Source organism: Triticum urartu, chromosome 4 (genome assembly GCF_003073215.2).
Source record: "Triticum urartu cultivar G1812 chromosome 4, Tu2.1, whole genome shotgun sequence".
NCBI lineage: Eukaryota > Viridiplantae > Streptophyta > Magnoliopsida > Poales > Poaceae > Triticum > Triticum urartu.
The window spans coordinates 605,781,681-605,808,543 of record NC_053025.1 but is presented as its reverse complement, the minus strand read 5'-3'; the positions used below and the strand labels follow the sequence as shown (position 1 = coordinate 605,808,543).

General features: G+C 43.8%; 1 long non-coding RNA gene and 1 other non-coding gene across 2 annotated transcripts; one reads left to right on the top strand and one right to left on the bottom strand.

Moving 5' to 3' along the window:
• The first annotated feature begins 17,234 nt into the window (after positions 1-17,234).
• On the top strand, positions 17,235-17,306 carry TRNAC-GCA. The gene has a single exon. It is a non-coding gene; the product is annotated as a tRNA-Cys (tRNA).
• Positions 17,307-21,200: 3,894 nt separating this feature from the next.
• Positions 21,201-22,541, bottom strand: LOC125554371. Its single transcript, XR_007304381.1, has 2 exons — positions 22,370-22,541; positions 21,201-22,183 (listed from the first exon to the last, which is right to left on the bottom strand). It is a non-coding gene; the product is annotated as an uncharacterized LOC125554371 (long non-coding RNA).
• Positions 22,542-26,863: the final 4,322 nt, after the last annotated feature.

Below are 26,863 nucleotides of genomic sequence, written 5' to 3'. Positions count from 1 at the left end.
TTATGATCATGAGGGAGTCGCTGGTAAGCCGGCTCTTTGTGTCCAGCCCTCGAGATTATTTTCTGTCCCTCTTTGGGGGGCCTTGCCCCTTTATATATGTTGAAGGGGCGGGTTACATGTGGAGTCCTAGTAGGACTAGGACTAGTCTATGCTTTCTTACAAGTTGAATACAAGTCCGGGTCTTGCTTCCTCGTAAAGGAAATATTCGTCATCCCTTTCCTCTTAAGCCGTCCCACCAGAGCATAAGCCGGCCTGCTGGGACTTGGGCCTTGTCGTCCGTCTGATCCATCCGCTGGGTCTCCAGTGAGTCACAATGTCCAGGCGAGTTATATGTAAACCGCCATGTCCGGGCGGATCGCCAGTGAGTCGCCAAGCTCCAGCCAGGTCTCTGGTGAGTCGCCAAGTCCGGCCGGGTCATGATTCCGGCCGGGTCATACCGCGGGGTATATCCCCGACATTAGCCCCCAGTTTAATTTGGATTTATCCATGTTAAACTGATCCTGTAAAATAAACACAAGAACAAACTTGATAGGTTGTGCTCTGAGGTAAAATATTTTCCTGAACCGGCACCTGATCATCTTTAAGTCCTTGTCATTTCCTTGTGGATGCATACTCAAAGATCTTATAGCAAATCTCTTTTAATAGATATGTCCAAACCTTGTCAATACAAAAATCCAGATACTTCTTTTGAGAAATCCGGATCAATAGCCCAGCTTCAGAGCCAATTTGCAGACATTGGTATCTTATAGAGAAATATTGTAATAAATAATCCACTTGAATCGGCTTCCAAAGCGCCGGTTTTAAAAATATTGGTCTTGAAAAAACTCATCTGACTTTCAACCGGTTTGTGGAACTTGCCGGTTTATCATTGCCAAAATATCCGATTTGTAAATATTGATAGTACCGGGTCATAATTGTTGCCGACGCCGGGTCATAGTTATTGGTGATGTCGGGTCAATCTAATTTACTCAAAACTGATAATTTGAAGTTATTCCTCCCTTATATGCATATCACCTGTAGCCCCCAAGTGCCGGGTTGTCATGCTTGCAGCAACCTGGAACTTTGTAATTGCCTTATGCTCATAAAGATTTCAACCAGTGTAGCCCCCAAGGGCCGGGTCATTATGCAATAATGAGCATGGACTTTGTAAATATGATCATGTAAATTTGAGCAACAACGTGTTTCCCCCAAGGGCCGGCTCAATAAGATATTACTGAGCTGGCAATTTGTATATGGTTCATTGATAATACCATCAAATGATGTAATCTCCACCATGGGGCTTGAACCCACGTCCACAAGGTTAAGAGCTTTTTACTCTAACAACTGAATAATGGATCTTTCAATATAATGGATTAAGGCTTGTGTACCTTGAATTTCCGACAGGAGCAATTGGTAGCCCTCAAGGGCCGACTCATTTAAAATGTGATGAGTCGGGTCTTTAATAAATTGAGCAAAAAATGACTTTGCATTAGCCCCCAAGTGCCATGGTGCATGCTGGCAGTGACATGGGACTTGTATATTCGATGTAATCTCGATTTGAACAATGTAGCCCCCAAGTGCCGGGTCGTAAGCCTGCAGCGACTCGGGACTATTTCCTCCATTGTAAAATAAATCATGCCCATTGATAAAAATAATAGCCGTTGCGCTAAAGAGGCTTTGAAAACCTCAATCATAACACTGTTTATTGATAATCACAATAGAAATCCAGCCATGTTGGCTATTCAAGATTTGAATAATATAATCCGGTACGAAAAACCTCAATCATTCAATATCATCATGAAAATCCAGCCAGTTTTGGCTATTAAAGATTTGAATACCTCATCAGTTGACAAGTAGATCCAGAGTTTAAATACCTAGCGGCTCTTGGCCGATGACGACTTAATGCGCATTCATTGTAAGCCGGAATTTTTGCAACCTAGTGGCCTATAGCCCTTGAGAAAATCAATAATTGATAACCGTTTTGAGACACCAATTTCAATGATGAGCTTGGATTGAAGCATTTATATAAGTCATAGTTCTGCAAATCCTGCACAGAGTTTAAACAACATATGCCCTAGCGACTTAACGTTAAGAGCCAGGGCGGGTAACCACCCAAATGTAGTCTTACCCTGCACACAAGTAGATCACAAGAACCCTTGGCGGTTTGCCGCAGGGCGGGTCATAATACCTCACATATAACCACTGTGATATTGAATTTGTACTGCCGGTTTACATGACCTGTGCAGTAAGGGTGATAACCCAATCCTTAGAAGCCAATGCTTCCACATAGATGATGATTGTCATAAGCTAGCGACTTATAGTCAAAAGTCAACCCGGGTTAAGCATAAAACACTTATATACATTTGAGATATAATCCAAAAAAGGTCTCAAGTCAAACCCAAAATTGTTCGCAAAAAAGACTTAAAAAATTTAAGGCTTCTGATTCGTATACGATCAGAAAACTGTTCCAAAGGGGTTGAGCTAATATTCAAATACGATCATATAGCCCCCAGTGGCTTTGGCGTTGCGCCGATCAAGAGGGTACCGACAGCTATGTTCTCTTTGGTTCAAATACGACCTATGTTTGAACAGGAAGCCCCCAAATGACCTTGAGAGGTTTTTAACGACCCTGATTCGAGTACGATCCAAGTCGGACCCAAAAGGGGTTAAGCTATGATTCGGATACGATCAAGAAGCCCCCTAGTGAGTTTGGCTTTGCGCCGATCAAAAGGGTTACGACAGCTATGTCCTCTTTGGTTCGAATACGACCTATGTTTGAACAGGAAGCCCCCAAGTGACCATATATTAGTATTGCACCGATCAAGAGGGTACCGACAGCTATGCTCGATGAGCAGGAAGCCCCCAAGTGACCATAATAAGATAAGTCGTAAGGCAGGATACCTATGTTTGAACCGCGCATCATGGCAGCAAGTTTCTTTTTGGTAACCTTTAAATTTTCTTAGAACTCGAATTTGCGAGAGATCAATTCTTTTTGAACCGGAACTTTAAACCGGATTTGAAAGATTCAAAAATTTGTGAGGGACAAATTTACCTTGAGCCGGATTTTTAACCGGATTTGAGAGCTTCAAAAATTTGTGAGGGACAAATTTACCTTGAGCCGGATTTTTAACCGGATTTGAGAGCTTCAAAAATTTGTGAGGGACAAATTTACCCTGGGCCGGCTTTTGAACCGGATTTGAGAGCTTCAGTGCTTTGTGGGAGAAAGATGTCTCTTGAACCGGATTTTAAACCAGAGTCCTTATTTTGAGTCGGAAATCTTCTGACGGCTTTTAAATTTTCATCGATCTAGCAGTAATCTCCGGGGCCCAGGTTAGTTTTCCCTTCAATGACCCGGAATTCTTGAATTCATTGAAACCGGCTAATTTTGCCTAGTCATACCATTGTAGCCCCTGAGTCTCAAGATGACTCGAAGAGTTGGCTTGAGATTCTCCATATTTGATCATAGCAGAAGGTATACATAATTGGCGTTGATAGCACGATGTGAATCCACAGAAGGTTGAGGTGACTGCGGCGGGTTGTAAATGATCCCGTATGAGCCGTGTCAGCAACTCGGCCAATGGTTCCTTCCAACTGGCTGTTTGAAGTTAACCAAACTGCAGTGGCGGCGACTTGTGCATCTGCCCATTGAACCATCCAGTGCAGACGACGGCTGATAATATATGATAATTTGCCTCTAATTTGTTGGAAGAAAACCGGGCTTCCCAAGTAGTGACTTGCTCATACTCAATAAACAGCTCATCCAGACAAGTGCGGCTCGGTGTGTCGATGTAGACCAGGCCGCGAGAGACGGACGGTAAAGACGATCGTAACATCAGAGGCGGCATAGACAGATGAACCGGTCATGGCGTTGTAAGCCAGTGTGGACGGGCAAGTTGTCCTCCTTATTGTAAGCCGGCGTGGTCGCGAGAGACGGCCACGGCGTTGTAAGCCGGTGCGGGAGTCTGTTGAGTAACGACGACCACCTGTGCCAAAAGATGTTGGCATGCCTCCATCTCCGCGATATAATATCACTTTTTGTCATAAATAATTGCCCTGCATAAATAATATTGCAGACCAAGGCAAAGATAAACTTGTTCTTTAACAAAAACAACATGTACTAATAAAACAAATTTGGATGGATATCACCTGATTTGTTTGGACGACGGATGATCCGTTTATCGTGATAGAGGTGACTCAGGCAGACCAGCGACTTATTATAGTTTCGGCGGCTCAGGCAGACCGACAACTTAATATAACCTCAGCGGCTCAAAGCGGCAAGGGCGGCTCAACGCGGCTCCGGCGGGTTGACGTAGATTAAGCTGCACGGGCAATGACTTGCGCACACTTGTTCCATCAGTAAGCGGGCACAGATGCCGGTGCGTGATGGTGCTGACGTACGCTTTATAGGCACAACATGGCACCTCCTTTGCTGCACATAAAAATATATAGACCAAAGTGATTGTTCTTTGATGAAAACCAATAAAACAAGCTTAGATGAATATCACCTGATTATCTGGATGATAGATTATGCCCTTTAGACAGATGATTCATATGCAGACTAAATAGTAGTAACGATGGACTAGTATAGCCTCACATTATTTAAAATGGCAACCTGCTCCAGAGGCGTCGGCGTCTTTGGCAGAGCCGAGGTACTCGAAGGCCGCAGAAAACCAGAGGACTCGCGCGTGCAGAGGCTTGCAGAAAAAATGACTCGCCCTGGGTCTGGCGGCTCAAGGTTGCAGCGGCGCGGCGGCCCACGGCAAAGATGAAACGGCAGTGGTGGCGCGAGGCTTAGGCAGCCGGGCGGCATATGGCGCGGCCGTGACCGCAACAGCAGCCACCCGGTGATGCGGCGCGGCAGCCATGAAGTAGCGGCTCGGAGGTGCTCCGGTGGCGGGTCGAGCGAAAAAACCGGCAGCGACTCGGAACAGAAATAGAAGCGGAGACTTAAGGCCTTTCGGTCCGGAGCGAACAGTAGGGCGAGGCCGTGAAGGTCGAGTCCCATCATCTGACTTCACGTGTTTTGACCACTTGCGTATTAGCAACAATAGCTAGCATCATGATGGATTGTCTTGATCGCCTCCCCATGCAGCAGTTTTTGGTAAGTAAAAATTTTGGAGTGGTAGATCAACCTCACCATCACGTGGCAGAGTAATAACTGAAGTAATACGATTGTCATTGTTGTCTCGTACGAACAGAGGCGTCTTCAGGCTTCTCGTGAGGACAGCGCAGCGGGACCGATCCCTGCATGTGCGTGTACTAGTTTGGCCTATTGGAGAAAAACAAGGACTACGGCAATCTGACCACAGCGCAGGATTGCTTCGAGTCGTTCTTGGTATATCCATCCCGCAATCCGAGAAAGGAAACTTGCAGCGGAAAGCTTAATCTCGGTCTCGGCGATTTTTCTGACTCTAATTGTTTGACACCTTGGTCTCTGAATCGCTCGTCAGATGTCTCATCTTGATGCTTTTGTCAGTGCGCGCAGCCAATAATCCACCATGGAATCTCTTGGTTTTAGATAAAATAGTACTTGGCGAGTCCTTGATCTTTAAGTGAGTCGGCAGATTCGTCGAACCGCTATCTTAGTAAGTCGCCGCAAAAACTTGTTCCCTGTTGGTTTCGGCAGCTCAAAAAACTTCTTCAGATGAACCTCAAGACGACGGCGGCAGGCGGCTCGCAACTCTAATTTCTCTTTTACATATCATAAATCTTGAGGTTGATGCCAATCTTTTCAAACCGGTTCTTCTTTATCCGGAAAATCGCAAACTTCTCGAAACCCTAGAAAAGATCCCTCCAAGAACTCAACACCACCATGCGCAGGCCCCACGTTGGGCGCCAACTGTCGTGGTTTTGTCACAGCAGATGTCCTTAGTGTGAGGACTTAGTCGCGAGGCCAACGCATCTATATAGTAGCTTGATAGGGGTTGAACGGAATCGAGAGACGCAACACAAGACAAGGGTTTAGACAGCTTCGGGCCCCGAGAAACATCATCCGCTAATAACCCTACATGCTGTTTGTGGCTAGGTCTCATTATGATCATGAGGGAGTCGCCGGTAAGCCGGGTCTTTGTGTCTAGCCCTCGAGATTATTTTCTGTCCCTCTTCGGGGAGCTCTGCCCCTTTATATATGTTGAAGGGGCGGGTTACATGTGGAGTCCTAGTAGGACTAGGACTAGTCTATCCTTTCTTACAAGTTGAATACAAATCCGGGTCTTGCTTCCTCGTAAAGGAAATATTCGTCATCCCTTTCCTCTTAAGCAGGCCCACCAAAGTATAAGCCGGCCTGCTGGGCCTTGGGCCTTGTCGTCCGTCTGATCCGTCCGCTGGGTCTCCAGTGAGTCACAATGTCCATGCGGGTTACATGTAAACCGCCATGTCCGGGCGGATCGCCAGTGAGTCGCCAAGCTCCAGCCAGGTCTCTAGTGAGTCGCCAAGTTCGGCCGGGTCATACCGCAGGGTATATCCCCGATAGTTGGGTTTTACCTTAATGAACGTTAGTAGTTGCAGATGCTTGCTAATAGTTCCAATCATAAGTGCACAGAATTCCAAGTAAGGGATGACATGCTAGCAATGGCCTTTCCCACATAATACTTGCTACCGGTCTAGTAAAGTAGTCAATTGCTTAGGGGCAATTTCACAACTCCTACCACCACTTTCCACACTCACTATATTTACTTTATTGTTTCTTTATCTAAACAGCCCATACTTTTTATTTACGTAATCTTTATTATCTTGCAAACCTATCCAACAACACCTACAAAGTACTTCTAGTTTCATACTTGTTCTAGGTAAAGCGAACGTCAAGCGTGCGTAGAGTTGTATCGGTGGTCGATAGAACTTGAGGGAATATTTGTTCTACCTTTAGCTCCTCGTTGGGTTCGACACTCTTACTTATCGAAAACTGTTGCGATACCCTATACTTGTGGGTTATCAGTCCTCGTAGAGGATGTAGTGGATGCCAGCGCATCTCCTAGGTGCGGTCTCGAGGCGTGGGGGCGACGGTGGCCGCGAGGTCGACGGAGGCCATGGCAGCGGTGCTTCGGACTCGTGCGGGGAAGGAGAGAGCGGCGCCAGGGGGATGGGAGAGTGAGCTAGGGTTCATCAGGGGGGTTCGGGGAGGGGTCGTCGTCGACCTAAAGGAGCCGGGGGGCACCGGATGGCCGCCCCATGGCCATCCCCGGCCATGGACGCAGTGCGTGCGTCCAGGGCGACGGGGGTGAACAGGAGAAAAGGGAAGGGGTTAGGTGGGCCGATTGTTTGGCTAACAGGCCACAGGCCCAGTAGATTAGTTTTTTTCCTTTGTCTTTTTCCTTTTGTTTTCTATTTCTTTTATATTTTATTTTTAGTTCCTTTTTATTTCAGTTTTATAAAAATTAACACTAGCACCTAAATTTGTATTTCTAAATATACTACTGCCACATTAATTCTCAACCCAAAATAACATAGTTTAATATTTTATAAAATCCAATAGGCATTTATTTAATTGTTTTAACTACTGTTTTAATTATCTTAGAGCCTTGAAGCATTTTATCAAAGTTTGGTTCCACCACCATAATTACCTATGCATTATTTGGCACAACCCGAACATTTTAGTTTTAAAGTTTGAAAACTTTTGATGTTTGCCTTTAATTAAATTTTGAATTTGTTTCGGTTTTGAACGAACGAGAGTTTATCAACAGTAACTGAGGTGACGTGGCATCATTAGTGGAGGTTCACTGTAGCTTAATTATGCGAGCGTCACAAAATAGCTATCATTTCTCGTACATTTTTGTACCCCATAATACTCAAATCATCGTCTGGAAGAAGTAGAAGGTATTCTAATATCGCCTCCCCAGCATGATAAACCTCACAAGCTTTATGAATAATCTCATCCATCCCAAGTTTCTTCCAAACCTACTTTGATTTCCTACAAGGGGCAATCATGTGTTTCGTATCTTCTAAACCTTGAGAGCAATTAGGGAAAGAAGGCGAGACCTTCATTTGTCTGTTAGCGAGTGTTACCCGACATGTGGGAGAGTGCCATGTAATGTACGCCATATAGTTTTTTTTTTACTTTTGTCGGACAAGATAACTTCCATATTTGACACCATATAGGATTAGGTGTGATTCGCCCCATCCCATTAGGATATTTTAGTTTACTCCCATACTGATAATTCCACTCCACAGAGTAAGCAGACCGTACCGAGAACATACCATTTTTTATATAACTCCAGGCAACGAAATCTGTCATATCATGTTGCGGAAGTGTGATTGAAAGAATCTGTTGTGCGTCAATGGGACACATAGTTTGTCTAATCAGGTCCTCATCCCAATTATTGGAGGAAGGGTCAATAAAGTCACCCACTTTTGATAACAATTGTCCCCTGTAACGCCCCGAAACCGATGTGCCACGTGTCTTCCAGTTATTCGCTGTCGTTGCCTTGTCTTTGCTTGCGTGTCATGCATCTCATATCATGTCATCATGTGCATTTTATTTGCATACATGTTCGTCTCATGCATCCGAGCATTTTCCCCGTTGTCCGTTTTGCATTACGGCGCTCCTATGTCACCCGGTGTCCCTTTCTACCTCTTTTCGTGTGCGGGTGTTAAACGTTTTCGGATTGGACCGAGACTTGTCATGCGGCCTTGGTTTACTACCGGTAGACCGCCTGTCAAGTTTCGTACCATTTGGACATCGTTTGATGCTCCAACGGTTAACCGAGGAACCGAGAAGGCCTCGTGTGTGTTGCAGCCCAACACCCCTCCATAGTGGCCCAAAAGCCACCTAAACCTCCTCCATCATCTCGGTCGTTCGATCACGATCGTGTGGCCGAAAACCGCACCTCATTTGGACTCTCCTAACTCCCTCTACCAATATAAACACCCCTCCTCCGAAATTCGCGGTCTAACCTTAGCCTTCCTCTTCCTCGCGCCGCCAGACATGTCCGTCCGCACCGGACGCGTCCGCTGGCCACCTCACTCCGGCCAATCCCGCCTCGCCATGTCAGCCAAGCCGCCGGCGCGCCCAATCCCACAACGCCACTTGTCATCCGCCGCCTCCCACCACCGTGCGGCCTGCGGGGCCCAGATCCGGCCCGCGCGGGCCCGGTCGCCGCCGCCCGCAGGTCGCTGTGCGCCGCCCGAGCCACCCCGCCGCATTTCTCCTCGCGCCTCCGTCGTCGGCGCGCCACCGCGTCCCCGCCGCCTGCGCCTTCGCCGCCTTCGCCGGTCGCCGCGCCGCCGCGAGCGTCGCGCCCGAGGCCGCCGCTCCGCACGCCGACCACCGGAGCCGCCCTCGCGTGCCTGCACCGGCCACCAGGTCTGCTTCCTCGTTCCTCTTCGGCGAGCCGTCTCACCGCTCCGGCTACCGCAACAGTCTTTCCGGCGATCCTCGAGAGACGTGCCCGATCCAGATCTGGAAACCGGGAGGTTGACTTTTGCCCCTAACCCTAGTATTTTTTGGGCATTTTCATCGCATCATAACTCTGCATCCGTTAATCTGATTCGTGCGTGTAGCATATCAAAATGTTCGTCTCGATGATTACATCATTCCATCTCAGTGCATCATTTTCATTTGAGCTCATCTTGATGCCCGAAATGCTGTTGGAAGAGTGCTAGTTTCTGTTAGTTTCAGATTTTTACCAGCAAATGCACTTTTGTCATTTTTGCCATGATTAATGTGTGCATGCTATGATCCTGAGCTCTACATGTGTTTTGTTATATGCCATGTCATCTTTAGAGGGGTGTATGCCATGTATTTTTGTGATCTCTGTGGTGACTAGCACAAGCATGCAAAGTAGCTTACTCAATGTTGCTAATTTCAGGGACTTAGAATTTCACTAAGTCCTTGTCCTGTCATTATTTTTATGCCATATGCTCATGTTGATTCCTAGTGATTTGTGCCTCTTTTGAGCATGATGAGTAAGGATGTTTTGTAGATATTGTGGTGCTCTATCCATCCATGTCTTTGTTGCATTTATGGAGCACCCTAGCTTGAGTCATTCGAGCTCTACTTTTGCTATAAAATGTTCCTGGCAGATTGTTACATGTTTAGCGATTTTGCCAAGCTTGTTGTTGTTATTGATCCATGCATGCTATGTTGTTGTTCTTGCCATGTCTAGCTTCTATGCCATGTCTTCTTGCTGGGTGTATGCTTAGTTTGTCATGCAATACTTTGTGGTGAGTGCATCGAGCTCGTAAACATGCCTACTTGTTAATCTGTTTTGCCATGTTCCAATTTTCTACTAAGTCTGAATCTGTTAACGATATTTTCTATGTTCACATGCTTGCAATTGTATTTTCTGATCCCTTTTGGCTTATGGTCAGTAAGGGACTTTTGTTATATGCTTTGAGTAGCTTCATGCCATGCCTTGCTTTGCCTTGATATGTTCCTGTAACATGTTGTTATCGTGCTCTAAACATTGCTTCCTGATGTTAAATTCCTGATATGCTGCTAATTTCACCAAGTCTGTAACCTGTTATCTTTTGCACTTTTGTCATGCTTGTTTGAACCTGTTATTGAGTGAATTAGTCGTAGCTCAGTGTTCATCTTTTGTCAAGCATCTTGAGTGGATCCCTGCCATTCATTTTGTTGCTATGTTAGAGTGCAGTAGCTTGTTGTTCTTGATGCATTTAGATGGCCTTGTGCTGTTAATCGCAGCTTTGTGCCATATTTGTTTTGCTTGCCATTTCCAATCCGTGCATCCGTTTCCGGTGATCTTTATATCGATTTCGACTGAAATCGACTCCTCTTTCCAGTGGCACTCTTGGTTTTCCAAGTTGAGGCCAGGTTCAATCATTTCCTTTCCGAATCACGCATATGCATTGCATACCGCATCCCGCATACCATGCCATATTCATGTGTTGGTTGTTTACTATGTTGTGTGCTTCTTTCCGGTGTTTCTTCTTCAGGTTGGTTCCGATAACGTCGCGTTTGTGAGGATCCGGTCGACTATGTCCGTTTGTCTTCTTCATGGACTCGTTCTTCTTCCTTGCGGGATCTCAGGCAAGATGACCATACCCTTGAAATCACTTCTATCTTTGCTCGCTAGTTTGCTCGCTCTTTTACTATGCCTATGCTATGATACCTACCACTTGCTTATCATGCCTCTCATATTGCCATGTTCAGCCTCTAACCCACCTTGTCCTAGCAAACCGTTAGTTGCAGGTGAAGATGAAGTTTGTTCCTTGATGTTGTTCCTTGTTGGAACATGTTTATTGTTGGGATATCACAATATCTCTTATTTAATTAATGCACCTATATACTTGGTAAAGGGTGGAAGGCTCGGCCTTATGCCTGGTGTTTTGTTACACTCTTGTCGCCCTAGTTTTCGTCATACCGGTGTTATGTTCCTTGATTTTGCGTTCCTTACGCGGTTGGGTGATAATGGAAACCCCTTGACAGTTCGTTTTCTTTTCTTTTCCAGCAAGGCCCAACATTGGTTTTACCATTCGACACCTAGCCTTTTCTTTTCCCTTGGGTTTCCGGAGCCCAAGGGTCATCTTTATTAAACCCCCGGGCCAGTGCTCCTCTGAGTGTTGGTCCAGCCTGTCAGCTGCCGGTGACCACCAGGGGCAACTCTGGGTTGGCCTACCGGAAGTTTGGACAATCCTGTGTGCCCTGAGAACGAGATATGTGCAGCTCCTATGGGGATTTGTCGGCGCATCGGGCGGCTTTGCTGGTCTTGTTTTACCTTGTCGAAATGTCTTCTAACCGGGATTCCGAGTCTGATCGGGTCTTCCCGCTAGAAGGAATATCCTTCGTTGACCGTGAGAGCTTGTGATGGGCTAAGTTGGGACACCCCTGCAGGGATTTGAACTTTCGAAAGCCGTGCCCACGTTTATGGGCGGATGGGAATTTGTTGATGTCCGGTTGTAGAGAACTTGACACTTGACCTTAATTAAAATACATCAGCCACGTGTGTAATCGTGATGGTCTCTTTTTGGTGGTGTCCGGGAAGTGAACACGGTGTTGGAGTTATGCTTGACGTAAGTAGATTTGGATCACTTCTTGATCATACTTCTCGAACATGCTTTGCCTTCTCTTCTCGCTCTCATTTGTGTATGTTAGCCACCATATATGCTAGTCACTTGCTGCAGCTCCACCTCATACCTTTTCCCTACCTATAAGCTTAAATAGTCTTGATCGCGAGGGTGTGAGATTGTTGAGTCCCCGTGGCTCACAGATACATCCAAAACCAGTTTCAGGTGCCGACGATGTTACAGTGCAAGTGACGCAACCCAGCTCAAGGAGGAGCTAGTTGAAGATCGTGTTCGTAGTCTTGTTTCGTTTTCCAGTTGATCAGTAGTGGAGCCCAATTGGGGTCGATCGGGGATCGTGTAGCATTTGGGGTAGTCTTCTTTTATTTTGGTTCCGTAGTCGGACCTTGATTGTATTTGGATGTTGTACTGATTTACTCATGTATTGTGTGACGTGGCGAGTGTAAGCCAACTATGTATCCCTTTCCCTTATGTATTACATGGGTTGTGTGAAGATTACCTCACTTGCGACATTGCTTTCAATGCGGTTATGCCTCTAAGTCGTGCTTCGACACGTGGGAGATATAGCCGCATCGAGGGCGTTACATCCCACCTAGGGGTCACAATCTTCCTAGTGGCACAGCTTGGGATCCAAGCATCTTCCCAAATATGGATGTTATGTGCATTCCCCACTCGCCAAATATAGCCACATTTCAGAGTAGTTATGCCTGCCATAATGCTTTGCCAGGTGAAGGAAGCGTCATGCTTTGGCTTGGACTTCATCGAATCGCCATCAGGATAGTACTTGGCCCTCAGAATAGTAGCACACAAGGAATCATGATTATCAATGAGATGACATGCCTGTTTGGCGAGCAAAGCTAGGTTGAAGCAGTGGATATCATGGAATCCCATTCCTCCTTGGTTTTCTGATACGCACATTTTCCACCAGGCCATCCAGTGCATCCTCCTCTGGTTCTCCTCGTCTCCCCACCAGAAATGAGCAATTGTGTCAATGATTTCTTTACATTTTTTTGGAATTTTAAAGACCGACATTTCATAGGTAGGTATGGCTTGGATCACAGCCTTGAGCAGGATCTACTTTCACCCGATAGACAGTAATTTTTCCTTCCAACCACTATTTTTCTTAACAATTCGTTCAATCAGAAATTTAAAGCAGTCTGTTTTATCAACCCACATTTGCTGGCAAGCCCAAGTATTTGTCATTCATTTCCTCTATCATTATATTCAGCATTGTACACATTTCCTGTCTGATCTCTACCGTTGTATTAGGACTAAAGAAGATACTTGACTTTTCCGCGCTTACCAGCTGTCCTGACGCCGTACAATATAAATCTAATGTTGATTTCAGGGCCGCCACATTATTTTGGTTGGCTTTCATCAAGATCATTGAATCATCCGCAAAGAGAAGATTTGTGACCGGTGGGGCGTCTGTACAGACTTTAACTCCTGATATGTTTTCGTTGTCCTCGGCATGCGTCGGCAAGGCATTCAACCCCTCTATGCATAGCTAAAAGAGGTATGGTGATAGTGGATCACCCTGCCTCAACCCTCTAGTAGGTGTGAAGCTCTCACTTTCCTCTTCATTGATCTTTACTATGTATTCAACAGTTGAGACACATTGCATAATCAAATTCACCCATTTTTGACGAAAATCCAATCTCAACATAATCTCCTTCAAAAAAGGCCACTCGACTCTATCGTATGCTTTGTGCATGTCAAGTGTTATAGCACACAAGCCCTCTCTACCTTATCTTTTGTTCTTGATTGTGTGAAAACATTCATAGGCCACTAAAATATTATCTGTTATCAATCTTCCCGGTACATATGCACTCTGTGTTGGAATAATAATTTCTGGTAAAAAAACCTTCAATCGAGTGGCCACCATTTTTGCAATTATTTTGTATACCACGTTACATAAATTAATCGGTCTAAATTGTGTTACCTTTTCTGGTGTATTAATCTTAGGAATCATCACGATCGCCGTATCATTCCAACTATTCGGGATAGTGTGTTGATTCCTTTCAGAACCTCCTCAATTAGGTCCTCCCCAGCATGGGCCATAACCTTCTGTAGAAATCTAGCCCTCGAGCTTTTAAGTCCCCAATATCAAATAAAGCCTTGCGAACATCTTCCGCGGTATAAGGGGCAAGTAGTTGCCAGTTGTTTACATTGGTCATGATGAGCATCTCATACCCTATGGGAAAAGTTGCCAGTTGCATGGATTGTCCCATGCAAGAAAACTTGACGATGCTAATCTAGTTGTTGTAGTATGAACATTTTCTATTTGCTTTAAGGTGCATCATAGCATACACATATCTACATAAAGAGTACATTGTCAAAAACCACCACAATTGCGTTGCTCGATGCAGAAACCCACCGTTTTCATAAAAGTTTGCCAAAAACATTGATTTTCGTAATCGAGTTGCCGAAAGCACCAACTAGTCAATTGAGAACCGTTTGATGCCAAATATGATAGACGGGCCCACTTTCAGGGCTGATGTGGCACCAAAATTTAACGAATAAAAAAGGGCATGTATGTGTTTCTTTATTGGTTTTATTACATATTTTAAACTTTAAGCACCAAGAAGTCGAACTTGTTAAGTAGCATCGCAAGGGAACTCTGAATCTATTCGCGGTTTCAGCCATGGTGTCGAGGACGAGTATGGTCTGCATCAATGGCATGGAATACTTTGATAGAGTCGTTGCAACTTGATGAGTGGATTTTAATGCGACGAGTGGGACAAAATCGAGTCGTCTGGAAAAGAATCAGAGTAATGATACATTGGTGGGAAATGGTCGAGGCGTGACGTGTTTCCATTCTCGTCGACTCATCATTTTTTTTAACACAGTAAAGACGCAAGCGCTCATATACACGCGCAAACACTCACCCTAATGAACGCACACACACACTATCCCTTTGAGCACCTTCGAAAAACTGAGCCAGCATATCATCTTGAAATTTACGAAGTCACCGTAGGCACCTCGTCATCGACGGGAATGTCTCCTCCCACTGAATGCGCATCACCGAAAATCGTGAAATAAATCCAGGAATAAATGCAAGCACCAGGATTTGAACCCTAGTGGGTTGGGGATACCACAGTCCCTCAACCATCCAACCACAGGTTGGTTCGCACTCGTCGACTTATCATATAACATGAAAAATGGTGTGTTTTTTTGTTGCGAATCTGAAAAATGGTGGTTCTTGCAGCACAATAATGGTTTTAAGATATATTCTAGATGATACGTGCCAAGCTGTGCACCATATTGGTGCATCGATTTGGGCATCCACTCTATTGATACATGTGTACATCGTGGGGTTCAAATCAGAAAGTTCTTTAATTCACTACATTTGGTCCATTCTTATTTGATCAGCAGGTTCCCAGAACTATGCTGCAGTGTTTATTTGTTGGGTGCATGAAACAAGAATGCTTCCCTGCCATGATGGGCCACCAAATCCACGGCAGGCTTACTTTGGCTATGATAGTATGCAGGTCATGTCACTTAAGCTTGTTCCGGTGTTGTCTATTGAATATGAACCCCTTGAATCTATTGCTACTTAAGCAGTTACAATTTACGAGAACCGGCAGTCAAACATTCATAGACATAGACAAAAAGTGGGTTGAAGTCAATAGGAATCAACCAGCTGAACATAAAACGTGTATGATAGCCAGCCACGTGGTGACGAGGAGAATCTAAAAGTTAGTTCATCCAAACAGCATATTAAACATTTCGAAGCAGCTGTCATTTAAAGATGGGCCCTACCACATTGACATCATCATGAACCAAAATCATAGCAATACTTACTTTTGCAATAAAATTTTATTATATCTAACTTTTTTCGAGACTTGTGATCTGGAACAACTGTAGTTGACTTATGTTAATGCAAGGTATTGACCAACATGCAAAAATGTATTAGTATGAATTAGAAATTACTCTGGCGCATGATATCCAAATGTCCTTAATACATGATTCAAATGGAGACGTGCTTGCCATATCGGGAGCTTGATTTAAGAGGTTGAATTCTGCAATTTTCGCCTTGAAGTTCTCAAACAGAAGCACATTGCTTGATCTGATGTCCCGATGGATGATTGAAGGCTGAACCTTCTCATGTAGGTATCCATACCTTTTGCCGCCTCGATGGCAATTTTGACTCTCTGCATAGCACAGGGCCAGACTGCGCACCCTGAACTCCTTTACTTCCTGTTTATAGAGAAATACGCAACAGAATACATTATAAGGCATATGAGTGAAAATACACAACAAGGGATTCGAATATGACTAGAGGCCGTTAGCACCCAATATTGATACACACAGCTCATAGATGGTTTCACATATATGTATGACCAACGACAACAACAACGACAACGATAGATCCATGGCGAAGTGGTAGAGCTACCACTACGCTATGGGCCAACCGTTTTTGTTGCAGATCAATAGGTCACTGGTTCGAACCCGGTTGGGCCCTATTGTTTTATTTTTCTAATTTTATTTCTTTGTCAACTACTGTCTTGGCCTTCCACACTTGCGTCACAAGTAGTCACTTTGAAGTTTTAACCATATCTAGATTTATTCCCTTTTCATCCGTTATGCATTTTTTGTCATGTCGATTCCTCTTTGTGAGAACTGTTATGCTTACATTGCATGGTCACCGCTATTCAAATAGTTCTCAATTACTTCCCTTTTCATCCGTTTTGCATTTTTTTGTCATGTCGATTCTTCTTTGTGAGAACGGTTATGCTTACATTAGATGGACACCGCTATTCAAATAGTTCCCTTTTCATCCGTTATGCATTTTTTTGTCATGTTGATTCTTCTTTGTGTGAACTGTTATGCTTACATTAGATGGTTACTGCTATTGAAATAGTTCTCAATTACTTCAAAATTAAGGCAATTATGCATTGTATATTCTGTGTAGCGTGATAGACTGATATACGCAGTTTTAGACACGTAGGACATTTCTCCAATTAGGCCCCTTCAACAGAATCTAAGAATGGCATAACCCAAAAATAGCATCTTACATAAAAGCTGGAACTGGCAATCCATGAGGGCAGGTTGAAGTATGTGTACCTAATTTATGATGGCATATACAGCTGATATGAGTATGTGTAAGTTCTTAACTAGCGCTCTAACCCATATCTATATCTGCAAGGATACAAATTGATATTCATTTTGCATTGACAATAAAGAGTGAACCAATTAATATTTGAACACAAGGATATGAATGCACCATCTATCTATTTGCTTGTGAAATTATTTATTTAGGGTCAAACAGAAATGGGTCCATAGCTCAGTGGTTGAGCAATTGACTGCAGATCAATAGGTCACTGGTTTGAACCCGGTTGGGCCCTATTCGTTTCTTTCTTCTATTTTAGTTTCCTTCTTCAACTATTATCTTGACCTTCCACACTTTCTTCTAAAGTATTTACTTTCGTCTCTTATGCATTTTTGTGTATGTCAGTTCTTCCTCCTGAGAATATTTTTTTCATCAAGTCGTACAATTTTTTGGTTAGGATAGAAGGGCAAATGTATTGGTTGGGTGCTTCAAGAGTTAATAACAGACAGGGTGATGTATTAGAGCATCTCTAGCAGACCCCGCAAAATCCCAACCCGCACAAGTGTTTTGCAGTTCGTGGAAAAGTGCATATGGAGGCCGGTGCGGACGAGGTCAGACTCAGACCCCATATAATCAACCCGTAAAAGAGAATATTCTCCGAATATACCTCTTTCTCTTCCTCTTCTCACGCCAATTTGAAATCAACCGGCGACCGACGTACGGACGAGGAAGACACGGCCAAAGTGGAGGAGAGAGACATGGGACGGCCACGACGCGTGGGCGGAGGCCGGGCGTGCGCGGCCGGACTCAGCTAGCTAGCTAGCACGGACGTAGCTACCTAGCTAGCTAGTGCGGCCGTAGCTAGCTAGCTAGCTCGCATCGATTCAGCTAGCTAGCTTGCTCGCATCCACGCGGGCGACCTGGCGCGGCGGCCGGGCGAATGGGCGGCTGGGTGGCGGACGGGAACGGCGGCCGGGCGAGCTTCATGGCGTTGGCGGGAACAGAGATTCCTCAACCGCCAACGTTGACTGGTATGCAGGGCCCTGACAAAATTGCCTTCAAAACTGTATATATGAGGGTTTCGGATTTGCGTTCAGGGGCCCCTTAAATTTTTTAAGGGTCGGACGATGTTAAGGGGTCTGTTTGGCCCTTTTTTAACTGGAACTGTGAAAAAGGTTATTTTGTAGGTTTGACCACTTATACGAGGTCTGCTAGAGATGCTCTTAGTTGCATGCCCAACAACGAACATCATATTATTATTTTTGTGGTAATGCACGAGATTCATATGTATTTTACAACAAGGCAATGGCTTTGGAGACATTGGATCTACCTATTGGCTTGGGGGAGGGGGGGCGTCACGAGCAAAGCACAGCTCCTCCCCCATTGATGGCGGGGGCGGATTAGCATGAACATGGGGGGGAGGGGATCAGAGCAGGGAGCGGAGCAGTTGACGGGAGACTCCTCCTTGGTGGTACGTGGGGAGAGAGGGCTCCATGAAAAGGGTGAGGTGTGCGTCATGGTTTTAAAGGAGAGGGCTCTAGCGAGAAATGTCCCGTTATAGTGGGAAACCAAGTATGAAGGGAGGGTCCGGCAGGAAAATGGTAGGGTGCGTCCTAGGGTGAGGATTTTATGATGGAAATGCGTGTTGGAGATAACATGATGGATAGTTCAGACAACCACATTCCCCCCATTTAGACGGTTGCATTTTGGGGAGCCGATAGGAGCCTGTTTGATGTCCTAACCCGCCCGTAGTAGGAGAAATGAGCTTCAACCTTGAAAACAATTTTAATCCTTCATTTGATTTATTTATATTCATGCATTGTAGACCATAGCAACACGCGAGTGTTCTACTATTTTATCGTTCTACTAGTTTATCTTATTGTTAAGATTTCAAAATTTGGAAGAAAAATTGGGTTGTTTTACATATAATGCCTTTTATAGCTGACAAAAAACAAGTGCTCATATCTAGGGAAAGGAAGGGAATTTTAAGGTATCACATGATATATCATAACCTTTAATGGATATTTTTTGTGAAAGAAACCACATATTCATATTCATTATATAAAGTTGAAAAATACAACACATGTGGACGATTAATGGATACTCACGTGCATGCATGCGTGTACACATGCAAATCCGCGGCGCAAGCCATGGTTTTCCGTACATAATGTATGTACTAGTGGTTGGGGCGCCACCTGGTGGCACCACTTATTACGGGCCTGTGCGCACTTATCTTGTCTCAACACATTCAGCTGTCATGTTTGGTCCTCAGTTTCATTCATGTGCATCAATATGAGTGTATTCTATAACATTAGGATCTATTAGTACTACATTGATCAAACTTACAGGTACAATATTATTTGAGTTCGGGGGTACACCTGTTATTTAAGTTTGAGTACACCTAAAGGATGATATGTACCACTCACCCATGGAGCATAAACGAGTGAGACGATGCATTATAGTTAATCCAAAAGTGAAGACAAGCTAACATGAAGTGATTCAGTTTAGCTGAAGAAAGGGGCCTCATGAGGCCACAAATAAGGAACCAAACAAAAAAGAAAACTTTCAGAGTCCTCTAGAGGCTTGGCATCATCCATTTCCACATCAAAATCAGCATGATGCCTTTCACCGGAATTCTCTTGATCTTCATCTTGATGTACCCAACACAAATGCTTCATGGATTTTAGTCGGCTGTACTCCCCACCAGTTCTGCCCTTTCCCTTTCAGACACCCAGGAACAAGTTGATCTAACCCAGAACAACGTATAATTACCTAGTGATTCGTTGGACCTGAATGGCAAGATACCTAGCATGCACATGGAAGGTGAGAGTAAGAATAAAATAACATTCTACCTCCGATCCAATGAAAGTGTCATGGCTTTAGTTCAGCATTAGTTCAAATTTGAACTAAAGCCACAATGCTTTTATTGGATCAGAGGGAGTACCATTTACTGATATGATTATTATTGTGCACAAAAAAATTGCCTGATGACAAGAGATCATAGTTAAGCATCATATATTTATTAAGAGTGAAAGTCTTAATTAAAGGATACGAAACAACATACTCAGGGCAGGGAATCTATCCAGATTTTACATGCAAGAGTGTATCCTTATCTTAAATAAAGAAAACGTCTATGTATGATAAGATTCTTACTTCAGCGTTAAGACAGTCAGTCCAAAAGAGCAATAGAACAGTTCCATATATTAGATTGCAGAAGAAAATGCACCATAAGACATTCTAGTACTGCAAAAAAGGGAGACTAAAATACTTGAAAACTTCGAGGATTCTACACCAATACACCGCTAACCATAATATTTGAAGCTTCTGAAATGAACAAAAAAACAGACTAACAATGTATACAACTGTAAGTAAAATATTTTATTGTGATGAATGTCAGGACGGGCGAAGGTGAACCAAAAACACATAAGAAACTTCTGTACTGAGCTTGAAGAAAATCACAACCGTGGACCAAGGGCATTTATACCTTCAGCTGTCGATTTTCAAAAAGTGTCTGCTCACCAAATATAAGCTGAAGCTCTAATTTCAGTATCTTATGAAAGCATGAAACCAACTCTACAGTTCACCAAATTTTATATCATTCATACATTGATAACTATGAAGGGGAGCCTTGGCGCAGTGGTAAAGCTGCTGCCTAGTGACCATGAGGTCACGAGTTCAAGTCCTCAAAACAGCCTCTTACAGAAATGTAGGGAAAGGCTGCGTACTATAGACCCAAAGTGGTCGGACTCTTCCCCGGACCCTGCAGAAGCGGGAGCTACATGCACCGGGCTGCCCTTTTTCATACATTGATAATTGTACAACGGTTATGCTCCATGATGACCAAGGAAAGCTATATACTCCCTCCGTTCCTAAGTATAAGTCTTTGTAGAGATTTCACTATGGACCACATACGGAGCAAAATGAGTGAATCTACACTCTAAAATGCATCTATATACATCAGTATGTGGTTCATGGTGAAATCTCTACAAAGACTTATATTTAGGAATGGAGGGAGTACCTTATTGTCACTCATGTATGTTCAAAAATAGCTAGATATGTACTTCAAAACCATAAGCAATAGAGAGACTACAGAAACACATATCATTCCAAGCTAACCTATTTTAACAAGTATTAACTTTGATAACGTGCAAATGAAAACTGAATCTGCAAGCCAATTTCATTTGTTCTATTTTCTTTTTTGGCGAATGGAAATTCCATTTCATCCTAATACTGTGATGAAAAATGCCAGTGTTAGAAAATGTAAATATATGTGATATGAACCTTCTAGCAATCCATAGTACCAAGCATTATAATTTGTAGATAGCAACCTGCAACTTTGCCTCTTCCATCCTCAGACGACAATTTCAAATCAGGAGTTGGTGGCCACTCATTAAATTTTGACTTGAACGGTACAGTTTCGTATCCCTCGATCATTTTCATAACATGTGATTTTGTTCGGGTACCATCATTGAGCAATATGTGGTCAAAAGTAAAGGATACTAAGCATGCAGCAACACAAAATATAAACCATTAGCATGCTTTGATTGTAGGATTAGGAAAATGTTTCTAGAGAATGTTATATGATATTTCACCAAGGTGGTACTTCTTCTAAAATCATCTGAATATATAATGTATTAATTTTTTCTTTCCCAGACAGAAACAAGTAAACATTTCGCAGGAACATGTATTAGTTCATGCAGCCAGATTGCTCTAGAATATTATCATACTTCTCCACAAGATTATATTTGACTGATAGGAATCAACTTGACATGTTATAACATGTGCTAGCAAGTGAGAATATTCATATTCAAAAACTGGCAACAACTCTCAAAGTGAAATGCACCCAAACATCGTTTGTATAAAGCAAATCATGTGTCGACGATTTAAAATCAATAGTCTCTAGCTATCCTTCAAAACTGATAAGTCACAAAAAATGCTACCCAGTTCGACATTTTCAAGAGTTAATATATCTCATAGTCATGGATGAATTAATGCTGATAGCAAATTACTCTTATTGACTACTGATGATATTGCGCTTTGGACATTTAATGTTAATCAATTACCATTGCAATTTGGCCGCAGCTTTCATGTCTTCTCGAGTCTCCTCTAAATGTATCTTCCTCGGAAGAGGAGCAACACCATCAAACAAAGCCCGAAATTCCCCAGCTTCAGCTAGTAAAACAATGCAACGTTAACCTCTCATAGTCCAAATCACAAATGACATAACTCTCTGCCAATGTGGACAATCACAACACATAAAGACATAAGGCAAAAACAACTACACGGGTAGAAGATCAGCTAACATGGAAGCACCAAAAAGAATATCTTACTACCCACGTCAAGGAAGAACGAGATTACCTCACACTAGGTTGAATGGTAGTGTAGTATTGGAGCATGCTCACTGAAGAAGCCAAGTCTTCCATCGGGACAAGGGACTGCAGTAACAGCAGCACAAACCCACTCATGAGAGTAAACTGTTCCAAAATGGAACACAAAATTTCATGCAGGCTTGATGACAGTTTGGAGCTGAATAAATACCTTTTACCGATGCGAACTTCCTGAAAGCAGTATATGTTGGGGATCATAGCAGAAATTTAAAATTTTCTACGCATCACCAAGATCAATCTATGGAGTAATCTAGCAACGAGGGGAAGGGGAGTGCATCTACATACCCTTGTAGATCGCTGAGCGGAAGCGTTACTAGAACACGGATGAGGTAGTCATACTCGTAGCGATTCAGATCGCGGTCGATTCCGATCTAAGCGCCGAACAACGGCGCCTCCGCCTTCAAAGCACGTGCAGCCCGGTGACGTCTCCCATGCCTTGATCCAGCAAGGAGAGAGGGAGAGGAGAGGGAGAGGTTGGGGAAGACTCCGTCCAGCAGCAGCACGACGGCGTGGTGGTGGTGGAGGAGTGTGGTACTCCTGCAGGGCTTCGCCAAGCACTACGAGAGACGAGGAGGGAGAGAGGTAGGGCTGCGCCTTGGGAGAGAGACTCGTGTGTTGTGCAGCCCCAAAACCTCCACTATATATAGGGGAAAGGGCAAGGGGAGGCGCCCTAGGGTTTCCCCTAGGAGGGGCGGCCGCCAGGGCAGATGGGATCTCCCCCTTGGGTGACTTGGCCCCCAAGCCAGGAGGTGGGAACCCTAGATGGGGCGCCCCAAACCCCCTGGTCACGTGGGAATAGGTGAGGGGGGGCATAGCCCCTTAGTGGACTGGTTTGCCCCCTTCCCTTGGCCCATGAAGCCCACCAACACTTACCGGGGCTCCCGAAACACCTTTCGGTCATGCTGGTCATCACCCGGTACCTCCGGAACACTTCCGGACTCCAAAACCCTCCGTCTAATATATCAATCTTCACCACCGGACCATTCCGGAACTCCTTGTGACGTCTGGGATCTCATCCGGGACTCCGAACAACATTCGGTAACCGCGTACATACTTTCCCTATAACCCTAGCATCATCGAACCTTAAGTGTTTAGACCCTACAGGCTCGGGAATAATGCAGACATGGCCGAGACATCTCTCTGGTCAATAACCAACAGCGGGAACTGGATACCCATGTTGGCTCCCACATGTTCCATGATGATCTCATCGGATTAACCACGATATCAAGGATTCAGTCAATCCCATATACAATTCCCTTTGTCTACCGGTATAGTACTCGCCCGAGATTCGATCATCGGTATCCCGATACCTTGTTCAATCTAGTTACCGGCAAGTCTCTTTACTCGTCCGTAACACATCATCCCATGATCAACTCCTTGGTCACATTGTGCACATTATGATGATGTCCTACCGAGTGGGCCCAGAGATACCTCTCCGTTTACACGGAGTGACAAATCCCAGTCTCGATTCGTGCCAACCCAACAGAATCTTTCAGAGATACCCGTAGTGCACCTTTATAGCCACCCAGTTACATTGTGGCGTTTGGTACACCCAAAGCATTCCTATGGTATCCGGGAGTTGCACAATCTCATGGTCTAAGGAAATGATACTTGACATTAGAAAAGCTTTAGCAGACGAACTATACGATCTTGTGCTAGGCTTAGGATTGGGTCTTGTCCATCACATCATTCTCCTAATGATGTGATCCCGTTATCAATGACATCCAATGTCCATAGTCAGGAAACCATGACCATCTATTGATCAACGAGCTAGTCAACTAGAGGCTTACTAGGGACATGTTGTGGCCTATGTATTCACACATGTATTATGGTTTCTGGTTAATACAATTATAGCATGAACAATAGACAATTATCATGAACAAGGAAATACAATAATAACCATTTTATTATTGCCTCTAGGGCATATTTCCAACAGTCTCCCACTTGCACTAGAGTTAATAATCTAGTTCACATCACTATGTGATTGCAATGAATCCAACACCCATGGGGTTTGTTCATATCTTGCTTGTGAGAGAGGTTTATTAGTCAATGAGTCTGAACCTTTCAGATCCATGTGTGCTTTACAAATCTCTATGTCATCTTGTAGATGCAGCTACCACGTGCTACTTGGAGCTATTCCAAATATCTGTTCTACTATATGAATCCGGTTTACTACTCAGAGTCATCCGGATTAGTGTCAAAGTTTGCATCAACGTAACCCTTTACGACGAACTCTTTTACCACCTCCATAATCGAGAAAATTCCTTAGTCCACTAGTTACTAAGGATAAGTTCGACCGCTGTCGTGTGATCCATTCTTGGATCACTCTTGTACCCCTTGACTGACTCATGGCAAGGCACACTTCAGGTGCGGTACACAGCATAGCATACTGTAGACCTACGTCTAAAGCATGCGGGACGACCTTCGTCCTTTCTCTCTCTTCTGCCGTGGTCAGGTCTTGAGTCTTACTCAATATTCACACCTTGTAACACAGCTAAGAACTCCTTCTTTGCTGATCTATTTTGAACTCCTTCAAAATCTTGTCACGGTATGTATTCATTCGAAAGTACTATTAAGCGTTTTTGATCTATCCTTATAGATCTTGATGCTCAATGTTCAAGTAGCTTAATCCAGATTTTCCATTGAAAAACACTTTTCAAATAACCCTGCATGCTTTCCAGAAATTCTACATCATTTTTGATCAACAATATGTTAACAACATATACTCATCAAAAATTCTATAGTGCTCCCACTCACTTCTTTGGAAATACAAGTTTCTCATAAACTTTGTATAAACCCAAAATCTTTGATTATCTCATCAAAGTGTACATTCCAACTTCGAGATGCTTACTCCAGTCCTTAGAAGGATTGCTGGAGCTTTGCATACTTGTCAGCATCTTTCAGGATTGACAAAACCTTATGGTTGTATCACATACAACCTTTCCTTAAGAAAAATGACGAGGAAACAATGTTTTTTACATCCTATGTGCAAGATTTCATAAATAATGCAGTAACTGCTAACATAATTCCAACAGACTCTTAGCATCGCTACGAGTGAGAAAGTCTCATCGTAGTCAACTCCTTGAACTTGTCGGGAAACATCTTAACAACAAGTCAAGCTTTCTTAATGGTGACACTTACCATCATTGTCTGTCTTCCTTTTAAAATCCATCTGCACCCAACAGCCTTACGACCATCAAGTGGTTCTTTCAAAGTCTATACTTTCTTTTATGCATGGATCCTCTCTCGGATTTTATGGCCTCGAGCCATTCTTCGGAATCTGGGCCCACCATCACTTCTCCATAGCTCGTAGGTTCATTGTTGTCTAGCAACATGACTTCCAAGACAGGATTGCGTACCACTCTGAGTAGTATGCATCCTTGTCGACCTATGAGGTTTGGTAGTGACTTGATCCGAAGTTTCATGATCACTATCATAAGATTCCACTTCAACTGGTGTAGGTGCCATAGGAACAACTTCCTGTGCCCTGCTACATACTAGTTGAAGTGACGGTTCAATAACCTCATCAAGTCTCCACCATCCTCCCACTCAATTCTTTCAAGAGAAACTTTTCCTCGAGAAAGGACCCGTTTCTAGAAACAATCACTTTTGCTTCCGGATCTGAAATAGGAGGTATACCCAACTATTTTTGGGTATTCTATGAAGATGCATTTATCCGCTTTGGGTTCGAGCTTATCAGCCTGAAACATTTTCACATAAGCATCGTAGCCCCAAACTTTTAAGAAACGACAGCTTAGGTTTCTCTAAAGCATAGTTCATACGGTGTCGTCTCAACGGAATTGTGTGGTGCCCTATTTAAAGTGAGTGCGGTTGTCTCTAATGCCTAACCCATAAATGATAGTGGTAATTCAATAAGAGACATCATGGTATGCACCACATCCAATAGGGTGCAGTTGTGATGTTCGGACACACCATCACACTATGGTGGTCCAGGCGGTATTAGTTGTGAAACAATTTCCACAATGTCTTAATTGTGTGCCAAACTCGTAACTCAGATATTCATCTCTATGATCATATCATCGACATTTTATCATCTTGTCACGGTGATCTTCAACTTCACTCTAAAATGACTTAAACCTTTCAATAATCCAGACTTATGTTTCATCAAGTAAATATACTCAGCATCTACTCAAATCATCTATGAAGTAAGAACATAACGATATCCACAGCGTGCCTCAGCACTCATTACTACACACATCAAAATGTATTACTTCCAACAAGTTGCTTTCTTGTTTCATCTTACTGAAAACGAGGCCTTTCAGTCATCTTGCCCATGTGGTATGATTTGCATGTCTCAAGTGATTCAAAATCAAGTGAGTCCAAACGATCCATCTGCATGGAGTTTCTTCATGCATATCTACCAATAGACATGGTTCGCATGTCTCAATCTTTTCAAAAACTAGTGAGTCCAAAGATCCATCAACATGGAGCTTCTTCATGTGTT